The sequence below is a fragment of the Delphinus delphis genome, chromosome 12 (assembly GCF_949987515.2).
Source record: "Delphinus delphis chromosome 12, mDelDel1.2, whole genome shotgun sequence".
In the NCBI taxonomy this organism is placed as follows: domain Eukaryota; kingdom Metazoa; phylum Chordata; class Mammalia; order Artiodactyla; family Delphinidae; genus Delphinus; species Delphinus delphis.
Genome location: NC_082694.2, coordinates 22,125,140 through 22,151,668, shown reverse-complemented (window position 1 = coordinate 22,151,668; position 26,529 = coordinate 22,125,140).

The following is a 26,529-nucleotide window of genomic DNA, read 5'->3' as shown; positions in this document are numbered from 1 at the left end:
TTTTTTTTTTTTTGCAGTACGCGGGCTTCTCACTGTTGTGGCCTCTCCCGTTGTGGAGCACAGGCTCCGGACGTGCAGGCTCAGCGGCCATGGCTCACGGGCCTAGCCGCTCCACGGCATGTGGGATCTTCCCAGACTGGGGCACGAACCCGCGTCCCCTGCATCGGCAGGCGGACTCTCAACCACTGCACCACCAGGGAAGCCCTATCTGACCATTTTTATTAAATGGATGAAAATAGTTGAAAGAAAAACTGATAACATAAAATTCTAAATTGTCAATCATATTCACCTAAAGGCTTACAAAATCTTGATTTTACTGTTGCTGTATAAAAAACCTGATATTTTTCACTATTTGCTTAAAAGACAAGAGACAATCAGTGAAAACACTGAGATTAGAATGAAAGCATTGTTTCTACTTTTTCTTATTTAAAAAAGAACAGTTATTCATAGCACAAAAAATATTTTATTGATTGTGTTAACATTGATAATCAGGTGTTTTGCCATTATCAAACATACATAAAAAAGAAGAAGAAGAAGAATGGTAAAGTGGAATTAAGCATATCTCCTGTATAACAGTCTTGCCTAGCCAAGACAATTTATGTCATTAATATTGCTTTTTATAATTTTTCTTTATTCTTCCTATTTTTTTGTTTCATTCTAGCAAGATCTTAATCAAGTCAAATATAGAACTCAAAAGATTCTAAAGAGAAAACATAATTGCAAACATTCAAATACATCGTTCTCAGGTCAGGTAGTTCCAAGAATAAACTGAAAAACTTGCAGCTACACATGGACATGTTTGAAATTGTATAAGCATAAAAGGTGCTGATGAACCTAGTGTCAGGGCAGGAATAAAGATGCAGACAGACGGTAGAGAATGGACTTGAGACACAGAGGGGGAAGGGGAAGCTGTGACGAAGTGAGAGAGTAGCATTGACATATATACACTACCAAATGTAAAATGGATGGTTAAGTGGGAAGCTGCTGCCTAGCATAGGGAGATCAGCTCAATGCTTTGTGATGACCTAGAGGAGTAGGATAGGGAGGATGGGAGGGAGGCTCAAGAGGAAGGAGATATGGGGATATATGTATACATGTAGCTGATTCACTTTGTTGTACAGCAGAAACTAACACAACATTGTAAAGCAATTATCCTCCAATAAAGATATTAGAAAAAAAGAATAAAAAGTGCCAAGTTAAAGTAGAAAGAGAGAAAAATGAAATAAACTAAACCAAAATAAAATAAAGGAATTGTGGATCTTTGCCCATTGATGTGTGTTTAAGTAAATACGTACATTTTGTACTAGTATATTAGATGTTTGAGCCAAGCAGGTGACAATCGTCCATGATCCACTGAAAGCCCTGCCAGAATTTCCCATTAAACTCTCAGTCACCGTACGCCAAGTATCAAAAAGGATGAAGCTGTACATTTTGTTTCCTAATTTGTTATTCCCCCAAAACACAGCACACAATGTGCACCAAACATGAATGTCTAGTAATCGTAATAAAAAATGACCTAATTTGTCAACATATGGGTAAACTTATCAGAGAAATACATATAATTAGGGAAATAAAACTTTTGCTCCACTGATTATAAACATATAAGCATTAAAATATAAATTAATAAAAATAAATAATACTGTTCTCAGTGTCTCCTGACAGCTACAATACATAAACTGAAACTAATTTAGATATAGGATATGTACTCCTACAGTTTTAATTACCAGTTTTAAGGAAACATGTTTTTAAAAAATAAAGCAAACTATAAGATGTTCAGTTTGGATCATAGTCAATACTTACACAGAAAAATCATTCCGTATTTACTAAACCACTCAACAAAGTCTTATTGTCATACAAAGGGTTTCTTTCCTCTAGTACAGTGGGGAAGGCAGATTGTTGCAAATATACAGATTGAAGTCTGTGACATGTACAGCAGGACAAATATTTTCTTGCTCACTTGACTCCTTTTTTTTCACTTTTCCATCTCCATTGCTCTCCCACTCAGTCATTTTTGTCTGTTTGTGAGAAACTATATTTGATAAGATAGAAAAAGAACATATAAAGTTATGGTATAAATAGTGGCTAATATTAGGGAGAGAAGCATTGTTTCTCTTGCAAATAATTCTGCTGCTGTCTTATCTCCCTGGTGACTGGAGCACGGAGCAGGGCAGGGGTTTATAAAAGATTATATTTTGACAAGATGGAAGCAAAGGAAGAGAGATCTTAGAATGGAACTCAGAGATACCTAGCTAAGATGTAGGCATGAAATAATACAATATTTTTCCTAGTTTTGGATCAAATATTGCAGACATGCCTGAAGACATCAAAAGCCTAATCAGAAATAAATGGCCAAGACAAAAATTAATGGGGAATAGGCAGAGAAGTCAGGGAGGGTCCCTTGAGGAAGGAGTGTTTCAGCTGAGACCTGAAAGATGAGAAGATCTCATTAGATAAATAAGACAAAATGCTCTTTTGCAAAAGTTAGACATGATTTAGTGAAAGACAAGTTTTGAAACTAAAAAAATGCTGGGAGTTAGGGAGACAGGCATAAGATGAGGTCACTGAGTAGGCAGGGGCAAGCCCATACAGTGCCCTGAGGACTACATGAAAGACTTTATTCTTCACCTTGAGAGCAATGGGAAGATTTTGAAGATGGTAAGAAGGGACGTGACAAGATCATTTAGATAATGGTTCAATATGATCATGCCACCAGAGATGAAGAGTACTACAGATGGATCTATGAGTAGAGGCAGGTAGGCAAAGTGGAAGGCTATCGTGTTGTCCAAGAAAGGTAATGGCCACTTAACACTAAACGTGTTAGCAGTAGAGATGAAAAAATATAGACTCAACAAGTATTTGGAGGTTAATTTGATCAGAACAGGTAGTGAATTGGGGATATGTTGTAAGAGAAAAGGGAGACATAAGAATTTAGATGAATGCTGATGCCAATGGATAAGATGGGGAAAACTAGGCCAGAGTAGGTTTGTCAAGGAAATTTTCAGGACAAACTTGAATACACTGAGTTAAGATGCCTTTGACATAAAATATCCAAGTAGAAATGCAAGAGAAATCTAAATAGAAATTCTGGGGCAGAATATTCAGGTCAAGATTTGGTGGTACAAGTCAAGAGTGGAAGCAGTTAAACTGGGAAATCTTTGAGATCTGGGACATGGACACTGTCCAGGTGGCATCTGCATAGCCTGATGTTCAGACACCAAGTAAGAGGCCAATGGGAGAAGAATCCAAGAGTCTCAACACAGTTTCTACCTTCTCTCCTTATCCCTCCTGCCTCCCTACAATGTCCAGAAGATCCTGCCTGATCACTATGTCTGAGACTTCCAAGGCATTATTGAAAAACTAAGTCATCAGTTAATTCACCTAAAGTTAGAGGTAAGACTCATTTACTAAATCAAAAATTTGGACCAAAACTGTACAAGAAATTCAGTTAAGGACTGTGGGTGATAAAAAGATGTAATAAAAGCAAACATTTGATGAATTGGGCGATTGGGATTGACATGTATACACTGATGTGTATAACATTGATGACTAATAAGAACCTGCTGTATAAAAAAATAAATAAAATTAAATTAAAAAATTTAAAAAATTGCAAACATTTGGTGAGTTCCTCTATGAGACCCACTATTCTGAGTAGTTCATGTATTAACTCATTTAGTCATCCAAACAACCCCATGAGGTAAGTAGAATTGTTCTGTCCATTTTACAGATGAGAAAATGGAGGAATAGGGTGACTCCATATCTTGCCCAGCTAGTGAGTAACAGATCTATGATGTGAAACCACACAGATTGGCTTTGGACCCATACTTTTTAATTACTACACTATCATGTAAAATAAGACCTAATAGGTCTTATAATCTAGCTAAGAATATAATAAATAAAAAATGTAAAGTGTAAAATAAAATTGCAAAGCACCTAGTTACTCAGATCTAGGAAGCTCTAGAGATATGTTACAGGTACTGAAATTTAATTTCTCAAATGACTACAGATATGTCAGTCAGGTTAGGCTAGGAAAAGCTGCAATAACAATCAAGTCCAAAATATCAGTCATTTAACAAAGCAAATGTTCATTTATTATTAACACTACATCTCCAACATGAGTCTGCAGGGGAGCTGTCCTAATGATTATCACTCAGAGACCCAGGCAGTCAGAGGCTACATCTTGAATTGGACTTCCACACTCTCTCAGAAGGATAATAAAAAGTGGAAACACATACACAGACTTTTAAAATATCCACCTAGAACAGACAAACAGATCGCTATAAATCTTGATCATTTCATTGGCCAAAGCCAGTTATTTACATGGCCATACCTAAATTTAAGGGGATGGAGAAGTGGAAGTGAAGTATTTTTCAATATCCCTACAGACTATCTTACTGGACTCACCCTAAACCCTCATGGTAGTGCCTCCCATTGCTAGACCACCCACCGCTGAAGAAGAAGATGATGATTCCCATGCAGAGTATTCCATTTCACTTCCAACCACAACTCGAACAGAAGATGTCAGAGAACCATCATCTGGTTAGGTGTCACTGGAGGTCAGGGAAGTTCATCACAAAAGAAAAAAAGAACTCAAGGCTTAATACTGAATATCAATTCAAAGACAAGAAGAAAAAGACAGGGACAGAAGTAAAAATGAATTATTAAGATGCCAAAAGCAATAATAAATGCATCTAAAAGGTGTTTTTCAGTGACAATGATAAAACATATTTTACTGTTGCCAGGGTCCTGAGGAAGTACTGAAGTAGATTTAAAGGAAAGAGGAAGCCAGACTGCCTGATACTAAACTTTATGAGGGAGAAATTGTATCCTAACATACCATTTCTCAAACTTTAAAAATCAGAGATATTTGAAGAAAAGAGTCCTTTCAACTTCTTATTATCTTGGGACACATTGTCCACAAGTACACAAGGATCAGAGCTTTACTGAACATTACGGCCTGTGGTTCCTTCTACCATCTAGTACCAGGAGGTCAGCAAATAATCGTGATGTAACATAAATGCTAATTTTGCGACTAGGAGAAAAGTTGAATTAGACTGAGCGAGTGCAGGCTATAATTTAAAAATTTAAAGTTTTGCCTTATAATAAACTTCCAAAAAGCAATGTTAGAGCTCAAAACCATTGTGACAGAAATAAAGAATATATTTTATGGACTTATTTGTAGGCTAGGTATGGCTGAGTTAAGAACCTCTGAGCTTGAGTACATCTCAATAGAACCCTCCAAATCTGAAAATCAAAGAGAATAAAAGGCTGAAAAAAAAAAAGAAGAGAATATATAAATCTTGCAGAACATCTACAAAAGGTATAACACACATACAATGAAAGTACCAGAAGGAGAAGAAAGGAACAGAAGAAATATTTTTAATATAATATAATAGTTATATTTATTATATATAATTGATATCTATGGACTACTTCATGCAATGACAGCAGAATACGTATTCTTCTCAAGCTCACAATATAGACCAAATATTGGGCCATAAAATACACCTTAACAAGTTTAAAAAGTAGAAAACATACAATGCCTATGCTCAGACCACAATGGAATTAAACTAGAAACAGAAAGATTAACTGGAAATTCCAAAATACATGGAGATTAAGCAACACCTATATTAGAAAAGAAGAAGAATCTAAAATCAGTCATCTAGTATTCCATCTTAGGAGACATGATTAAGAAGAGCGAATTAAATTCAAAGTAGGCAAAAGAAAAGAAATAATAAAAATCAAAGCAGAAATCAATGCAATTGAAAACAGGAAATTAACAGAGAAAGTCAATGAAACCAAAAGCTGGTTAAATGAAAAGATAAGTAAAATTGACTAGCCTCTAGCCAGGCTAACCTAAGAGAAACAAAGAGAGAGGACACAAATTACTAATATCAGAAGTAAAAGAAGGGATATCATTACAGATCCCATGGAAATTAAAAGGATAATAAATGAATGTGAGCACTCTATGCTCACAAATTTGATGAAATAAACCAAGTTCTCTGTTAAATTTAACAAAATATGTACAAAATCTATTGGAAGAAAACTAAAAACTCTCATGAAAGAAATCAGAGAACTAAGTAAATGAAGAAGTATTCCAAGTCCATGGATTAAAAACTCTCAAAATTTTCAAGATGTCAGTTCTTTCCAAATTGATCTATAGATTGAATACAAGCCCAATCAAACTCCCAGAAAGTTATTTTGTGGGTATTGACAAGCTGATTCTAAAGTATATCTGGAGTGGCAAAAGACCCAGAATACCTAACACAACATTGACTGGGAAGAACAAAATTGGAGAATGGACACTACCCATCAAAACCTACTATTAAGTACAGTAATAAAAAGTACACTCCTGAAAGATAATGTGATAGAAAGCCAAATGACCTTGGCTATGACAGTAACTTTTCAGATACAATACCAAAGGCAGTATCCATGAAAGAAAGAATTGCTGAGCTGGGCTTCATCAAAATTAAAAATTGCTCTGTGAAATACAATGCCAAGAGAATGAGAAGATAAATTAAATACTAGGAAAATTATTTGCAAAACACATATCTCATAAAAGACTTATCCTAAATATAATGAGAATTCTTAAAACTCAACAATAAAAAAATGAACAACCAAATTAAAAAATGAGGAAAAGACAGACACTTCAGTAAAGAAGAAATAAAGATAAAACGAACTAGTGAATATAACAAAAAAGAAACAGACTCACAGATATAGAAAACAAACTAGTGGCTACCAGTGGGGAGAAGGAAGGGGGGAGAGGCAAGATAGGTGTAGCAGATTAAGAGGTACAAACTATTATGCACAAAATAAATAGGCTACAAAAATATATTGTACAACACAAGGAATATAGCCAATGTTTTATCATAACTATAAATGGAGTATAAACTTTAAAAATTGTGAATCATTATGTTGTATACCTGTAATTTATATACTATTGTACAGCAACTATACTTCAATTAAAAAATCAAAGAGAAGATATATGATATAAGGATGAAAAATAGACATATGAGGACAGACTCTACATTATATGACATTAGGAAAATGCAAATTAAAATAACAATAAGGTACAACTACACATATATTAAATGGCCAAAATCCAGAACACTGACTACTCAAAATGCTGGCAAAATGTGGAAAAATAGGAAGTCTCATTCATTGCTGGTGGGAAGGCAAAATGGTACAAGGATGTTCACTGTCATCACTTTTATTCAACATAGTACTAGAGGTCTCAGACAGAAAAACTAGACAAGAAAACTAAATAAATAAAATGCATCCAAACTGAAAAAATAATCTTTATTCACAGATGACATGATCTGAAAAGTGAAAAGTCCTAAAGATTACGCACACACACACACATGTTACAACTAATAAACGATTAAAGCAAAATTGCAGCAGCAAAATTAATGCACCAAAATCAGTTCTGCTTCTGTACACTAAACTGACCAAATTGAAAAAGAAATTAAGAAAATACCATTTATTCTAACATGAAAAAAAATAAAACACTTAGGAATAAATTTATCCAAGAAGGAGAAAGAGCTATACCTTGAAAATTATAAAACATTGCTAAAACAAATCAAAGACAATACAAATAAATAGAAAGAAATCCCATGTTTGTGGATAAGAAGACATAATATTGTTTAAATGTCCATATTATCCAAAGTGATCTATGGATACAATGTAATCCCTATGAAAATCTCAATGGCATTTTTTGTAAAAATAGGAAAAAAAATTCTAAAATTTGCATGGACTCTCAAAGGAGCCAAAATAGACAAAATGATCTTAAAAAAATAAAAACAAAGAAATTGGAGGTATTGTATTTCCCGACTTCAAAACAGACTACAATGCAACAGTAATTAAGATGGTGTTGTACTGTCATAAAGGTATATATATATATATATATATGAAACAGAATAGAGAGCCCAGAAATAAACTCTCATAATTATGGTAAAATGATATTCAGCAAAGGTGCCAGGAATACACAATGTGGAAAGGACAATCTCTTCAACAAATGGCTTTGGAAAAACTGGAAAAGAAATAAGTCAGACCCTTTTGTGACATTGTATACAAAAATTAATTCAAAATAGATTAAAGACATAAAGTAAGACCTAAAACTATAAAACTCCCAGATGAAAACATAGCAGGAAACCTTCAAAATATTGAATTTGGCAATGATTTCTAGCATATGACACCAAAAGCAAAGCCAACAAAATGATGAACTAGAAAAACGTGACCACATCAAATTTTAAAACTTATGCACTTCAAAGGAATTAATCAACAGAGTGACAGGCAGCATACAGAATGGGAGAAAATAATTGCAAATCTTATATATGATAAGGGGTTAATATCCAGAATATATAAGTAACTCCACAATGACAACAAAACTAATCTGATTAAAACTTACCAGAGGACTTGAATAGATATTTTTCCAAAGAAGATATTAAAATGGCCAATAACCACATGAAAAGATACTCAACTTCACTAATTACTAAGGGAATGCAATTCAAAACCACAACAAGATGTTGCCTCTCATCCATCAGTAGGGCCACTATCAAAAGAATTGAAAATAACATGAGTTGTCAAGGATATGGAAAAGTTGGAATCTGTGCGCACTGTAGTTGGAGATGTATAATGGTGCATGGAGGTGTAAAATGATATGGAAAACAAAATGGAGGTTCCTCAAAAAATTTTTCTAAATAATTCAAAGCAGTTTCTCAAAGAGAAATTTACACATCCACAACAGCCAAGAGGCAGAAGCAATCCGAGCATCCACTGGCAGATAAATAGATATAGAAAAGGTGGTATATACATATAATGGAATATTATATAGCTTTAAAAATGAAGAAAATTCTGATGCATACTACAACATGGATGAGCCATGAGGGCATTATGCTAAGTGAAATAAGCCAGTTACAAAAGGACAAATACTGTATGGTTCCACTCATAGTAACTATTTAAAGTAGTCAAAATCATAGTTACAGAAAGTAGAAAGGTGGTTTTTAAGGGCTAAAGGGGAAGGAAAATTAGTATTCAGTGGGTATAGAGCTTCTGTGTTGAAAGATCAAAAAGTTGTAGCGACCTGTTGTACAATAATGTGAATATACTTAACACTACTGAACTACACAATTAAAAATGGCTAAAGTGGCAAACTTAATATTATGTATTAAGATGACAGATGAGAAATGAAAATATAATAAATACATACTACTTGCAATTCAAGAAAAATAAATTTGAAAAAGATGAAAAAATTACATTTCCATCTATGTATGTGTATATAGAAAAAATAAGTATATATGCTATATATACATATATATTTACATAGATATACATAAAGTATTAAAACAGACTCAAAAGAGGTAAATATTCTGAATTAACCAGCTATCTGGAAAGATATTGAAACGTTATCGTTTTAAAAATATGTAAGAAAATCTACTCCTATAAAGGGCTGAAGGCATACATAATTTAATGAGCAATTGCTTTTAAATAGTTATAGACCAAAAAATTCCCATCATATATAAATTTATGCAAAGCACAAAAAGAAATAGAGCTTTTCAATTCACTTACTCAAGCTAGCTTAGTAAACTGGTTACAAAGCACAGTAAAAGAAAACTGTATACCAATCTCACATCCCAATGTAGAAGTTTTATTTAATATACCAGTAAATCAAATCTAGAAGAATACTAATGGAAAATATACATTATGAAGTGCAACTTATTTTTTAAAAAGAATATTTTAGCAAGAGAATATATATTGATATAATTCAGAGTCAATGTGATCCAGGTCACATTGGACGATAGAAGATGAAACTTCCAACACTAGCTCCACCAATTACTGATTTTGTGACCTTGAGCAAATTACCTAATCATTCTGGGTCTCTGTTTTCTCACAGACAAAATGGAGATAAAATACCATCTGCCTCACAGGTCTGTTGTGAGGATTAAGTAAGATAATGTGTATAATGTACTTAACACAATGCCTGGAAAGTCCTCGGTAATTAGCTATTAGTTTTGGACAGGTAGAAAATAATAAAAGGCATTTGATAAAATTTAACATCCATTCCTGATTTTTTTAAAGAAACTAGGAATAAAAGAATGGTATCAGAACATGAGTAAAACTATGTTTATCTCAAACTACTAGAATTAGACTTAGCAACAAAACAAAAAATGAATTCCTGATACACTCAATAATAAAACAAAAGTGACACTTTTGATCCAGAGCTAGCCAAACTGCAAGGTTTAAGGCATAGAACTTCAGACTGCTAAGTCTGCCCAAGACTTACAACACCAACTACAAATAATTTGGGTCCAATACCAAAGTTTGTGGAAAGAGTCCGCACATGATCATTCTCACTTTTGACTACCCCAAGTTCAGCAGGCTCCTAAAACCACCCTTAGTTTCTATAATTTGCTAGATGGATTTACAGAACTCACCAAAAACTACTACACACATAGCTATGGTTAATTACGGAGAGAGTAAGAAAATTAAAATCAGCCAAAGACACTCATAGGTCAGAATCTGGGAGGGTTCTAAATAGGAAGCTTCTGTTATCCTTAGGATGTGTACCCTCTCTTCATGATGTGTGATAATATACATAGATTATTGCCAACCTGGGAAATTCATTTAAGCTTTGTGTCCAGGGATTTTATTGGGGTTTCATTATCTAAGCATGACTTATTGATTGACCATATTATTGAGCTCAGTATTTACTCTCCTGACACCCCAAAGGTCAGGCTGTTATTGTATGGACCAAAGGGCCCACCATGAGTCACCTTATTAGCATAAACCATCAGTTGTGTTTAAGGTGCTCACCATAAACAACAGATACTATTTTCACTCAGGAAATTCCAAGGAGTTGGAAGTTACCCCCCAGGAATCATAGACATAAGCCAGACCTCTCTTTAGGAAAAGCCTCATTCTTCACTACGCATTTGTTTTTGCTCTTAACTTTGTTCTGTACATTCCATCAATAAAATTATCAAGGTATAGTCTAAAATATGCATTATTAGAAGAAAAGAGATAAATGTATTACTCATATATGAAATTATTTTCTACCTCAAAGCCCTAATAGATTCAACTGTAAAATTGAATCCATTTTTCAGATTCAGTTCCAAGAAGTTGTAATAAGTAAATTGAGTTAAAGCAAACAAACAAAAACTCCTTAGGATTATTATATCATTCTCATTAAACATATATATTAAGTAGAGAACTGACATCTTCAAATCCACATTCTATATCATCTTACTATGTAAGTTATCATGAATATGGTAATTTTTATCATGCTCAGGGACTGTTTCTCTCTTAATTTACAAAGCATTTTATGAAGACAGATGCTGTATTTTTAATAATATATATTTTGATGACTATTGAAAAGATATGATTATTTTCATTTGTTGTGATGAATTTTATTAATAAATCTTCTAAATATAGTTTATCATTAGTTTCCTTGGGAGGAGAGAAACTAACATAGACATAATGTGCACTCAATTTTTTCCTCTGTCTGCTTTTAAGATTTTTTCTTTAACCCTTGTTTTAAGCAATTTGATTATTATGTGACTTGCTGTAGCTTTGTTCATGTTTCTTTTACTTGGGACTTATTAAGTTTCTTGGGTTTGTAGGTTTCCAGTTATTTTCTGTCAAATTTGAAATTTTTTCAGCTATTATTTTTTCAAGCATGTCTTCTGTTCCCTCTTCTTTCCTTCAGGGACTTCAATTACACATAGTCTGTCTGAAGTTGTCTGGCAGTTAGCTAATGTTCTGTTCCTTTTTTTAGTGTTTTTCTCAATGTATTTCATTTGGATAGTTTTTTATTCCATGTCTTCAAGTTCACTTATCAATACTGCTGAAGTATATAATCTGGTGTTAATCACAGACATTATAATTTCCATCTATAAAAGTTCAGTTTGGGCCTCTTTTATATCCTCTGTGTCTCTACTAAATGTGCTCAATCTGTCCTCTACCTTTCTGAATATGTTTTTCATACATTTTGTCCACTGTTTTACTTGCATCAGACAAGAGGGAAAATGAAGCCCTTGCTATTCTAAATCCTGAAGCAGAAGTTCTATATAATCAATTTTCATTTTTTTCTATAAAAAAATCTTAGATCTCCATTTAGAAGTATAATTGGGTTGTAACCTCTTGCTACTTATGTTCATGTTAATATCATGAAATGAACTTGAAAACTTTACATTTTTAATATTCTAGAACAGTGAGGGTCAATGTTAGAGGAACATAATTTCTCCATAGATCAAAATGCCACTAAGTTATAAGGTGGTGCTGGAGGAAGATTTATCAAAATTATCCTAAAATATATTTGAAATAAATGATATACAAAGAAATATTGAAAAAGAAAAGAGAAATAAGAGAGTTTACCCCTTAAACATTAAAGTCTGAAATAAGACTATAAAGATCAATCAAATAGGACAGAAAACCCAGAAAAAGTCCCTAGTTAGGCAATAATTTAATGCAGGACAAAGATAATGTTATAAATAGGTGAACTTAAATGGCACTTAAGTGAAGAGTTAACAATAATAAAACTACTAGTGCCCTACCTCATACCACTAACCAAAATAAATACTGGAATGAATTATGTAGTTAAAACTTAATCGGGATGAATATGCACACTATTATATATAAGATAGATAACCAACAAGGACCTACTGTATAGTACAGGGAAATCTACCCAATATTCTGTGATAACATTTATGAGAAAATAATCCAAAAAAGAATGATTATATGTATATGTATAACTGAGTCCCTTTGCTGTACACCTGAAACTAACACAACATTGTAAATCAATGCTACTCCAATAAAATTAAAATATTAAAAAAATACAAAGTAAAATATAAGGAAACCAGTAAAAAATTCAGATGAATATCAGTTATTATAATGGGGAATAAATCTCTAACTATAAACTCAAAACATGCAAATAATAGAGGAAAAACTTAATAGACTCTTGCACTGCTGGTGGGAATGTGAACTGGTACAGCCACTACCGAGAACAGTATGGAGGTTCCTTAGAAAACTACAAATAGAACTACAATATGACCCAGCAATCCCACTACTGGGCATATACCCTGAGAAAACCATAATTCAAAAAGAGTCATGTACCAAATTGTTCATTGAAGCTCTATTTACAATAGCCCGGAGATGGAAACAATCTAAGTGTCCATCATCGGATGAATGGATAAAGAAGATGTGGCACATATATAGAATGGAATATTACTCAGCCATAAAAAGAAACGAAATTGAGCTATTTGTAATGAGGTGGATAGACCTAGAGTCTGTCATACAGAGTGAAGTAAGTCAGAAAGAGAGAGACAAATACCGTATGCTAACACATATATATGGAATTTAAGAAAAAAAAATGTCATGAAGAACCTAGGGGTAAGACAGGAATAAAGACACAGACCTACTAGAGAATGGACTTGAGGATATGGGGAGGGGGAAGGGTAAGTTGTGACAAAGCGAGAGAGAGGCATGGATATATATACACTACCAAATGTAAGGTAGATAGCTAGTGGGAAGCAGCCGCATAGCACAGGGAGATCAGCTCTGTGCTTTGTGACTGACTGGAGGGATGGGATAGGGAGGGTGGGAGGGAGGGAGAGGCAAGAGGGAAGAAATATGGGAACATATGTATATGTATAACTGATTCACTTTGTTACAAAGCAGAAACTAACACACCATTGTAAAGCAATTATACTCCAGTAAAGATGTAAAAAAATAAAAAATAGATTTGAAAACAAATAATGTTTCTTCAACTTGGAAGAACACATAAATAAAATTAAAAGATAGACTGGAAAATATTACAATATATGAAAGGAAAAAATAATTTCTATAATAAAAGCTCTTATAAATCAGTAATAAAATTATCAGAAACTCAGTATAAAAAAAGCAGGCAATGTGTGTTTTCAAAAATGCATAGAAGGATCAAAAATAATTAATAAACATATGAAGAATATTTCTTGTACTAGTAATAAAAATATCAAAATTATAAATAAAAAAGTACATTACCACCTCAAAATCTGTAAAGCTTAAAAAAAATTTCCCCGAGTAGTGAAAGCAGTGGAAAAAGGCTATGCTGCTGATAGGGATAATTTAAAATTTGCGGGTAGTAACTTGGCAATATGTATATTAACAATGTTGTATCACTCAGCAGATTAAAATCATGTTCTCAAAGCCCAGTTAAGGAACTAGAACACTCATAATATAGTTTAAATAAAAAAGAATAAAAAATTCATATATCATCTAATATACCAATTATTAAAGAAAATTTATCATAGTGTAGACAGAGGCTCTCTCCAGATTATGGAAGTGCAGCTGATTTTTATGAAATGATATTACTTGTATCATCATAAAATGATTCAACACTTGTTACTCTTTAATCTGTTATTTATTCACACTATAATGCAAGCAATTTACTGAAGTGGTAATGCGGGATTTTTTCTGTAAGAAAATGAAATAAAGTATCCACTCCCCGGAATGCTGGCACCCATTTTAGAATGGCACAAACTCTCCAAGGAGCTCTAAGACCCAAAAAATTACTCTTTCTCTCTCTGTCTCTGTAAGTCTGTCACTGTGAAGTTTAATCCTTTTGCTGATAGTCAAGCAATTTCCTTACTGACTTCTTGAAGCTGGACAGAGGCAGGGGATAGAATACTTTTCTCTGGACCTACATTCTTCATTCTGTCAGTCTCTTAATAGCTACTGCTTCAGGGTGACCTTGAAAGGAAACACCCTGAAGAGGCAGAATTTGGGTAGTGTTCACTAGAGAACGGTATTGCAGGGCTCACTGTGTAAGGAGAAGTTACTTTATTTCTCAGAGGTGGTTCAGCACCATCTCTGTGCCTATGAAATGAGTAGAGATGCTCATCTGTACGTACACCTTCAAAAGAAGTCCCACCACTGCAGAAAAGTGTACCAACTTCATGTGGTTCTCAAAAATAAATAGGTTAAATACTCAATAAATAGCTGCTAAATGAATAAATGGAGAATGAATGAGGTACTGCAGTTTCCTTTACCTGGTGTCTATTTCAAAGCTTTTTATCTTCCGTTCCTTCAGCATCACGTGGGAAGTTTTTTTAACTACAGCTTCCCAGAAGCCACCCCCAGAGATATAACTGTATCTGGTATGGACAGGGTCTCCACAGAGAGTTGTATAGGTTGTTCACTGGACAAGCATGCCCAGGAATGGATACAAATGGAGTCTAAAGTCCAGCCTGGGCTTTTGTAATAGGCTAAGTTTGCCCAGAAGAAGGAATTCTTTTTTTCTAATTCACCCAAAGGTGTGACTGATGGCCAAGTCATAAGGGCCCAGGGATGCATCTTCTCAGAAGTCACACCTTTTTCTAATCATGCAAATATGCAGCATAATACCTATAGCCCTGGGTCCAGGCATCAGAATTTTATTTAAAGTTCCCCCAGGAAAAATGAACAAACCATTACGGTTGATAACTACAGGGCAACATCAACTATTGCCAGAAATGAGCTCAAATTCTTCCCTGCATAATCTGGTTCCTATGTTTTCCCTGTTTATAACTGTCCCTGTCTAATATCTGAGCTTCCCTTCCACCTGCACTCCTGTCCCCATTCTCACATACATCCCATTCCCACTCTCTGCCCACATTGTTTCTATGAACTATAGGTTCTATATAATAACCAAGTTCAGAGTTCGGAATCACATGCTACAGCTTGCAGGAGACTGGACCACCAAGCTGCAGGAAACATGTCAGTTGAGGTCTGGAGGGCTGTGGCTTCCCTCCAGCCCCACACTTGTCACGATGGCAATGCTGGTGAGTCTGGGGAAGGTGATGGGTGAAGAATCAGCTATACATGACTTTCAAAAGATATTTCATTGTCCATAAAATTTAGATAATGATATTTGTTTCAATACAACCAAATATAACATATTTTATAGCCTTCCATGTATCAGGAAATCTGGGTAATAAAAATAGGAATAATACATAGCCATTACCACCAAGATCCATACAATTTAGAGGTGCTCAAAAGGAAGTAAAGGACAATGGGATACCTCTATTTAGGAGCTCCTCTCAGTTCCTCATCACCGTACCAGGGAAGGCTCAGAAAAAAAAGACAATATCAAAAACTGGGAGAAATATGAATATATACCAAATGTAAGATAGAAGGAAGAGCAAATCCTCATAGAAAACATCCAGAAGGAGGGTGGAAAGATAGTACAGAAAATTGTCATCTGAGTAATGTCAACTGGAGGAAAGAACAGAAACAGGAAGCATTGTGGTGGTTGTACACACTGGGTTCCGTAGATTTCCAAAACTCATTTTAATAAAAGTGAGGGAAAGAGAAAAGCAAAGAAAGTATCCTTCCATCAGTCATGAGCATGCCAAATATGTTTCTTCAAAACCACGGAACTTGAGCTAAAGGCTGTGCACATCTACCTCTGAGCTATATCTCTAAAGAGGATACTACATGCATACGTGCATATTCTTGGAGATATCAGGTGTTTACCTGTATAACTCAGCAACTTGGCTTTCTGTCCAAGGAAAAGGAAGTGATCTAGAGGGACTTGTTTATAAATACATGCTCACTTTCTGAGATTTTGTCTGAAGCCATTTGAAGAAAGCCTCCCACATTGAAAATGAGCAAAATTAAGAACTGAAAAAATCACTTCTAAATTCAAGATGAGCATGTGAAAAGCTTAAAAATAAATGAAAATGTGACAATAAACCCACAGGTAAATAATTTTAAAACAGTGTGAATCAGAGGAATGAAACCTTATCTTACAGCCAAAAAAGAAAATACTACCTCTGAATAAGTTTGATACAGGAAAGAGAAGAAAAACACTGCAGTGAGATACACTACCTACTAAAATTAAAGACTGACAATACCAACTGTTGATAAGAATGTGGCACAATTAGAACTCTCATCCATTATTAAGGGAGTGTGAAATGGTACAGCCACTTTGACAAAGATCTGGCAGGTTCTTGTCATTTTAAACATAAAAGTGCCATATGACTCAGCACTTCCACTCCTACATCTTTAATCCAGAGAAACGAGAACATGTTTCTTCAAAAAGACTTGCACTGGATTGTTTGTGGCAGTTTTGCTCATAGTGGCCAAAAACTGGAAACAACCCAAACATCTATCAATAGGTTAATAGACTAATTGCAGTCATAGTGTGGGAAACTACTCAGCAACAAAAAGGAACAAACTGCTAATGAAAATAAATGGTGAATGAATATCACAAACAGTACACTGAATGAAAGAAGCCTTACAAAAACAGTACATGCTGTATGGTTCAATTTGTACTAATTTTTCTAACAGACAAAACTAATCTGGGATCAGAATAAAGGCTGTCTCTGGGATGAGGTAGAAATTGACTAAACGGTGTTATGAGGAAACTTTTTAGGATGATGATAGATAGGGATTTGGGTTACTCAATATATGTATTAGACAAAACTCAATGAATGGCTTACTTAAGATTTTCACATTTCATTAGATGTAAGGTTAGCCTCACACAAAAAAGGAAAGAAATGTTAAATTCTGTTTAATTTTCTAATTAGTTCCATGCATGTTGAAGTGTTTAAGGATAAAGTACTGAATTAGATATCTATTGCTCTGTAAAAATTATCGTAAAATGTGGTGCCTTAAAACAACAAATATTTATTTTTTTAATTTTTTTTACATCATTATTGGAGTATAATTGCTTTACAATGGTGTGTTAGTTTCTGCTTTATAACAAAGTAAATCAGTTATACATATACATATGTTCTCATATCTCTTCCCTCTTGCATCTCCCTCCCTCCCACCCTCCCTATCCCACCCCTCTAGGTGGTCACAAAGCACTGAGTTGATCGTCCTGTGCTATGTGGCTGCTTCCCACTAGCTATCTATTTTACATTTGGTAGTGTATATATGTCCATGCCACTCTCTTACTTTGCCACAGCTTACCCTTCCCCCTCCCCATATCCTCAAGTCCATTCTCTAGTAGGTCTGTGTCTTTATTCCCGTCTTACCCCTAGGTTCTTCATGACATTTTTTTTTCTTAAATTCCATATATATGTGTTAGCATTTGGTATTTGTCTTTCCCTTTCTGACTTACTTCACTCTGTATGACAGACTCTAAGTCCATCCACCTCACTAGAAATACCTCAATTTTGTTTCTTTTTATGGCTGAGTAATATTCCATTGTATATATGTGCCACATCTTCTTTATCCATTCATCCAGTGATGGACACTTAGGTTGCTTCCATCTCTGGGCTATTTTAAATAGAGCTGCAATGAACATTTTGGTACATGACTCTTTTTGAATTATGATTTTCTCAGGGTATATGCCCAGTAGTGGGATTGCTGGGTCATATGGTAGTTCTATTTGTAGTTTTTTAAGGAACCTCCATACTGTTCTCCATAGTGGCTGTACCAATTCACATTCCCACCAGCAGTACAAGGGTGTTCCCTTTTCTCCACACACTCTCCAGCATTTATTGTTTCTAGATTTTTTGATGATAGCCATTCTGACTGGTGTGAGATGATATCTCATTGTAGTTTTGACTTGCATTTCTCTAATGATTAAAGATGTTGAGCATTCTTTCATGTGTTTGTTGGCAATCTGTATATCTTCTTTGGAGAAATGTCTATTTAGGTCTTTTGCCCATTTTTGGATTGGGTTGTTTGTTTTTTTGATATTAAGCAGCATGTGCTGCTTGTAAATTTTGGAGATTAACCCTTTGTCAATTGCTTCATTTGCAAATATTTTCTCCCATTCTGAGGGTTGTCTTTTGGTCTTGTTTATGGTTTCTTTTGCAGTGCAAAAGCTTTTAAGTTTCATTAGGTGCCATGTGTTTATTTTTGTTTTTATTTCCATTTCTCTAGCAGGTGGGTCAAAAGGATCTTGCTCTCATGGAGAGATATACCATGTTCTTGGATTGGAAGAATCAACATTGTGAAAATGACTCTAGTCCCCAAAGCAATCTACAGATTCAATGCAATCCCTGTCAAACTACCACTGGCATTTTTTACAGAACTAGAAAAAAAAAATTCACAATCTGTATGGAAACATAAAAGACCCCGAATAGCCAAAGCAATCTTGAGAATGAAAAACGGAGCTGGAGAAATCGGGCTCTGTGACTTCAGACTATACTACAAAGCTACAGTAATCAAGACAGTATGGTACTGGCACAAAAACAGAAATATAGATCAATGGAACAGGATAGAAATCCCAAAGATAAACCCATGCACATATGATAAAGGAGGCAGGAATGTACAGTGGAGAAAGGACAGCCTCTTCAATAAGTGGTGCTGGGAAAACTGGACAGGTACATGTAAAAGTATGAGATTAGAACACTCCCTAACACCATACACAAAAATAAGCTCAAAATAGATTAAAGACCTAAATGTAAGTCCAGAAAATATCAAACTCTTTGAGGAAAACATAGGCAGAACAAATACTTATTATATTACAATTTTTATAGGTGAATAATTTGAGAGTTACTTAGTCAGGTTGTTCTGGCTCCGGATCTCTTAGGAACCTGCAATCAAAATAGTAGAAGAAGCTGTAGTCACCTGAAAGCTAGACAGATATTGGAGAATTCTATTATGAGCTCACTCACATGGCTGTTGGCAGGAGGCCTCAGATCCTCATCATGCAGGTCTCTCTATAGGGCCACTCATGACATGATAGCTGGCTTACCCTAGAGTGAACAGTCCAAGAAAGATTGCAAAGAGGAAGACTTGGTGTCTTTTGTGATCTAGCCTTAGAAGTCACACACGATTACTTCTGGTATATTCAATTCAACCAGTCACACAGACTAACCCTGATACAGTGTAGGTAGGACTACACAAGGGTGAAAATATCAAGATGTGAGGATCATCTCAGAGGCTGGCTACCACAGGGGTAGTGATGTCTGCAACCCATGTTAAATGCATTCAGAAAAAGACAAATTGATAGATGGGTAGATGAATAAATAGATTGATAGACATGAGATAAAACATGTATAGCAAAATACTAACAATTGTGGAATCTATGTGTTAGTTGTATGTGCATTTGCTGTACACTTTCAATTTTCCATATGTTTGAATTTTTTTATAATTAAGTAAAATTAGGAGAAAATCCCTTCATCCTAAGGAGATATGAGAAGACGTGGACTCCTCTAAATAAAAAAGGTAATGTTTAAGAAGAGATAAGTCTTATTTGAAGGCAAAGATGTTGAAGAGTGATAGTTAAAGTAAGACATAGATGCTGTTCTAAGGGATAGGATTGGAAGAAATGTTTACATTGCATGACCAGCAGACAAGCCTGAGAAAACCTCAGAGTGAACACCTCCATCTGCCCCCAAAATATCATGGTGGACAGCTAGTTACTTCCCATGTCTGTAGGTGACACAGATTGTGGCAAAATGGAAGCTGCTTTAGGATTGGGATTCAAGAGAAGACAGCAATGGCCTGTGTGTCACTGAAAACACATCTGAAGACAAGATGGGAATAAGAAGATTTCAGTGGATGCTGGTGCAGATTAATGACAAACACCTAAATTACATACAAACTCAAACTCACTTCTGGATCCAAGCACAATCCCAAGGAGAAAAGGGTTGGGAGTGATATCAAGGAAGGAACTGAGGAAGAATGGCTAAAAATATAGGAACTCATAATTAGTGGTTAATGGTTTTCTCAGAACATTGGTGTCTTAAATACCTTTATGTGGCTTTCAAACTTTCAAAAGGAATAAGAAATATTTTTGGCATTGAAAATAATTAATGTAAGGGACATGATAGAAAAACTTGTACACAGAGGGAGTGCTCCTCACTTGGAAATTACTATCTGTGTTATTACAACCATAGTTCTTTTTTTTAAAAAACTAATATGACTTTTCCTCAAAGAATATATTTCAAATGATTTTCTTAGGAATAAAACATTCCATACATAAAATAAAACAATGAAGTGCAACTCCAAGGTCTATATTTGACTCTGTCTATTATTAAAAAAAAAAGTAAAGTGAATCATTCCATATGATTAAACCATGTATTAATAGAGACAAACAGAAGCTCAAAAGCACATACACCCGCACACAGACTCAGAGATTGAAATGGAAAGAAAACCAAGCCCAGAACTGCTGAGAAATGGGGAGGGAGCTGCAGAGACACAAGCTAAAGATAGCACTTGGGCTTTCTTTCTGGTTGTGTGTGCCCTGATCCCATGGCCTCTCCACAGAGTCTACACAAGAAATCTTGGGGACAGACAGCAGGAAAAAAACATATGCAGACAGAGCAATTCAGAACAATAGGTACAGGACACTGTGGAGACTTGGACAGCCCCTCCCCTCTAACTGTTAGGAACTTACATGAAACATCATGAGTCTGGGGTGATGGTAATTAGGGGAGGGAGGGGATGTCTCAGGATACCTCTAAGTGGCCAACCCAACCCTCAGAGGCCTGTTTGTCACTCCTCAAGGGATTCAGGAGGATTTGGTTACCTCAGTCCAATGCACTTTCGGGAAAGTATAAACATCAAAGGAAACACAACAATCATTGAGTCTGTGCTACTTTTTTGGATAGCTATTTACTTTTTAAATTTTGTTTATAAAATACTTTACTTCTCTTTCTGCTTTCACTTTTTTCTTGTAGAGAGACCTGCATTGTCTCTTTCTGAGCAAGTAGTGGAACCTCAGAGGCTATCCTTTCCCTACTGTACCTTTGATAAAGTGCAGAGCAAGATGAGTTGGGGGGGAGAAGGTCAGCCTGGTACTGACCAGAGGGCAGTGTGCCCACGCAGCTGTGAGAAAATTCAATCTCCAACTGGATCTTTTGTTCTTCTCATAAGCCATAGTCCCGAGAGGATGGCATTACCCAGGTGTGGCAGGATTTATCACAGCCCAGTGAGCATGTCCCTGGAATAACTGAGAGAAAAACAAGTCCTTACCAATTAAGTTAGTCTGTGGAAACAGAAAGACATGAACTATTTTAGAATCTCTTTTTTTGTCGTTAAAAAGTAGATTCTTGTTGTAACACAACATTCTGGCTTTCTTGTGATGGGATTTCTTAAAGCAGGGCCTGCCTGTAGTTAATGATGCCAGTTGCTACAGGCAAATCCCACTTTCTCAAACCAAGACAAAAACAAGATCTCCCAAGGAGCATCCCAGCTATGAACTCCAGTGTCTGAGGACACATTAAGGCAGCTGTCTGTTCAGAAGACAAGGAACAAAATATTCTATAAAGACACCCAGTTAAATTTCCAATTAAAATGATTTAGTGCCTTCAGTTTTTAAGTTTTCCCAATGTTTCCTGATGACCAGAATTATGTAATGAAGCTTCCAAGGTTTTAAATCTGCTAATTAATCTCTGCACCTTTACAATAACCCAAAGTAATAAAAGGCACAATGAAAAGGAGCAGATTCATGTCTGAGTGGATTAACCCTTAGGAGGCTGGTCTTTTTCAGGCTTGCCAGCTGAAGGGTTGAAGTGGGTTAGACTATTATTTGGCTCTGCGGGGAGGGAGCAGAGTCATGAGCAGTCTCTCCTATGGCAGAGGTGTCAGAACTGATTCTGCTTCTACCAAAATCCCTACCATTATGCCTGCTGTGATTCAGGTGGGAGAGAAGGCAAAAGCACTGTGGAGTCCTGAAAGGTAGAACTTTCAGAAACAGAGTTCAGTAAAGGATTGAAATAATTCTGAAAAAGTTCACGGGATGAAACTCTCTAAGGGGGAATTCAGGAAACCCTAGTCTGTGTGATGAACTAATGCAGATGTAAAGTGGAAAGCCACTGTTAACTAGCCAAACAGGTCTTCGGAGTAGAGAAAGATACTTCAGGCAAAAGAACATTCAATGTTTGTGACATGAAGCTGAGTTGTACCCCAAGGGAATGTTTATTATCCTGGATTAGAGTTAACAAAGGACTCAGGTATATTTGCTCAACTGTGTTACTGTGGTTCACAATGGGTATTTACATTGAGTACGTTATTTACCTATTTACCTACTTGCCCATTATTTACCTATTGACTCTCAGCTTTGAGACCAGCTTCTATGTTGCTCTGGGATGCTGAGGCTGGAGCCTGCAATCTGTATTTCTCAAATTATCTTGCTAGAAACTACTGGCTTCTGCTTAGGGTCTGCTAATGGAAGCTACTGAAGGGAGACTGAAAAGGGGAAGTAATGGAGGAAGAGTTCCTTTGCATTTTCCAGTTTCCATCCACACCACGCAAGCAGCAGACACAAGGTACTTATGAATTAGTCTTGATAAGAGCCAGAGCTAGGACTGAGACGTGGTTCTGTTTGACTACAAATGTTGTATGCTTCCTTTGATCCTACTTTGGCTCTCTGGTAGGAAAACTGAGAGAGAGCAATATCAGAAAACCCTAAGAAGGATCAAAAGAGTGGTTAGCAGTGCTTTGTGCCACAGAGAGTGTGAGAACTCAGAAAAGGCTGCTGGACTTGGCAATTAGGAGGGCGACAATGGCCCCAGATCTTTGTCCCATGGTGTTACAATCTTGGTTGCTTGTTAGAACCTGTAATTTGCTTCTGACCAATAGAACATGGCAAAGGTGGAGAGACTTTGAAGATGTAATTAAGGCCTTAGTTGGATTTGAGTTAATCAAGGAGGTTATTCTGAATGGCCTGACCAAGTTAGGTGAGGCCTTTAAAAGAGAACAAAGCATCAGAGATGCTGATGCCTGCTGGCCTGGAGGAAGAAGCAAAACTGCCATATTGTGAACTGCCTTTGAAGAGGCATGGCCTCTAGGAACTGAATGTCTCAGTCCTACAACAGAAGGAACTGAATTTTGCCAACAAACATGTGAGTTTGAAATAGCTAAAAACCTCAAATGTGATGACAGCTCTGGACGACAGCTTGATTTCAGCCTGATGAAGTCCTGAGCAAAACACCCAGCTAACTTGTGCCCAAAACTCCTGACCCATAGACATTAAGATTTAATAAATTTACGTTTAAAGTCCCTAAATTTGTGGTAATTTGTTATGCAGTGATAGAACACTAACACAGGGACAGAAGCCAGACTTCAGGCAAACACCCACACACCCACACTGTTCCTCCAGTCACTGGCAGAACAGAACCCTGATACCAAACAGATCCATTATTTGGAATTGTGCTGACATTGCCCACCTGCCTAAAACAGCCTACCACTAAAACCCAGCCAGCAGACTGGGTCCCATTAGATAGCAATCTTATCACAGATCATGCCTAGGTTTATATGCCCTTTTGGAAGTTTGTGTTGAATTTCTGGCTCAACCCTCTGTGTTCCAGGCCCATGTTCTTATTACAGTATCTTAAAAAAAAAAAAAAAAAAGGCAGTGTGGTCTGGTTATTTTATTGCTGTTGTTATTTTACTATAAACAAAAGAAAGACTAAGGGAGTTTTTAAATTCAGTCATGGTATAAAGACTCTCACTGAACAATAACAAAATAAAACCTGTGAAAAGAGAGGCAGCAATAGCAATATGGAAATAAAAGGTCACCATTATGATTCTGAAGTCTCAGCAATTGAAATGGAAATGAATGTTGTTCATGAAGCTTTCCTAGGTGACTGGTTATTTTGCTTTCCCCACCAGGCAGTACTTCCCCATGCTAGACATGATGACAAAAGCATCTATGACAAATTCACAAAGGGATACATAGCTACCTCCATAATAAACAAGCTGAAATAGAAACTGGTAGCATCATCACGTACAGCTGAGCTGAAACGCCTTTAAGAAAGCAAACTGAATAACCTTGTCACATCCATTCTCCACACTTTTCCTTTGTCAAGTGCTCAATGTCCCTGTGAAGCCTCATTTCCCAATCTATTGCCAAAGGCTACCATTTCATATCACACATCAAAGTGTGAGAAATGTCAAGGTAATGAAAACTGACACTGTGGCAAGGAGAAGGTGAGCCACAGCCATTGTGGGGAAAGCTGGGTCAAGGTCCTTATCAGAGAGCACTGCATCATCCAGGCTCTCCTGCAGCTGTGCTCGCCCAAGAGCTGGACTCTGCAGCAGGAATACGTCTGTTGAATAACAGCCACAAAATGTAAGCTTGGGATTCACAACTAATTCAATGGCAAGATAGCCAAAATGACTTTCATATTCAAAACCAAAATCACTCTTGACCTTGAAAGGTTTGTTATGCCTCTGAAATATCCCCAGCTTATCTTAATAAACTGACTACTGAGTTTTTAATCCACGCACCTGGCCAAACATATTTAAATCTTTCTCAAAGAAAATTGTATGTTAAATCATGAATTTGGCTTACAAGCCACCTCTTGCAGAAGCAGATCCATATAAGTAAAGACTTTGGGAGTCTGAAGGATTTGGTTCTTGTACAGATCAAACACTGATGTACCCTGGATTGTTGGCCAAGTCTCAGAATTTCTTTCTTCAGTTTTCAACTTCAGAGAGTGAACTCTATTTCAGACCTTGAACTTATTACTAGCCCAACTGCCAGGGATCCTCTTTTGCAAAGAGAAATGTTGTCACTGAGTCCCAAAGTGACACCAGGACTAGTGATGTAATCGAGGTAATCAGAGACAGTCATTTGGAATTTATTTCAACAGTGAATTCACACACAGCTACAAAGCCTTCCAAGGCTGCACAAGCTCTCAAAACCACTGGTTAGATACTTTTGTTTGCTTAGAGTCAAAAATAACTCTGAAAGAAAGATAATTTTAAGACTAAGAAGGTTAGTATTTTTATCTGGAGTGAGAAATGCCTCCTGACGGAATATGTAGAGGTTATATCTGGATAAAATAGCATGCAGTAGCAGTAGTATAGATAGAAAACTAACCTGCCAAGGAGTATGTGGTTTTTAAAAGAGGGTCCGCTGCCATCCTTTTCATTAGTCTTTTCTTGCAATATGTTATTGGTACTCTATTTGGATTGTAAATAGTACCAAACTCCCTGTCTTGATGCATCCCCTTGTCCTGACCTGGGTTAAGTTGAGACCCACAGTCTTATATCCTTAGTACTGGATGTAGAACAAGGCACTGGAGAATGCTCCATCCCTTATCATCTATACCAGTTCACCATTTCTCTGCATGGTCTATGACTTCAGCACTGCCATGCAGACACATTTATCACATCCCTTCCAATTCTGAATTAGTCCCTTTCACCAAACACTAAGTTCTTTTTATTAAATTAAGAGTTTATTTTTAGAGCATTTTTACATTTACAGCAAAATTGAAGGCAAAGTATAGAGGTCTCCCATATACTCTCTGCCCCCACATGTGCACAGCCACATTATCAACATCCTCCACCAGATAAGTATATTTGTTACCATCAACAAACCTACATTGGCACATCAGAAACCCCCGAAGTCCACAGTTTACATTACGGTTTACTTTTGGGATTGTGTATTCTATGAGTTAGGACAAATGCATGACATGTATCCATCATTAAGATCTCATAACAGAGTATTTTCACTGTTCGAAAAATCCTCTGTCCTCTGACAATTCATCTCCTCTCTGATAACCTCTAGCAACCACTTATCTTTTACTGTTTGCATAGTTTTGCCTTTTTCAGAATGTCATATAGATGTACTCATACAGTGTGTGGTCTTTTCTGATTGGCTTC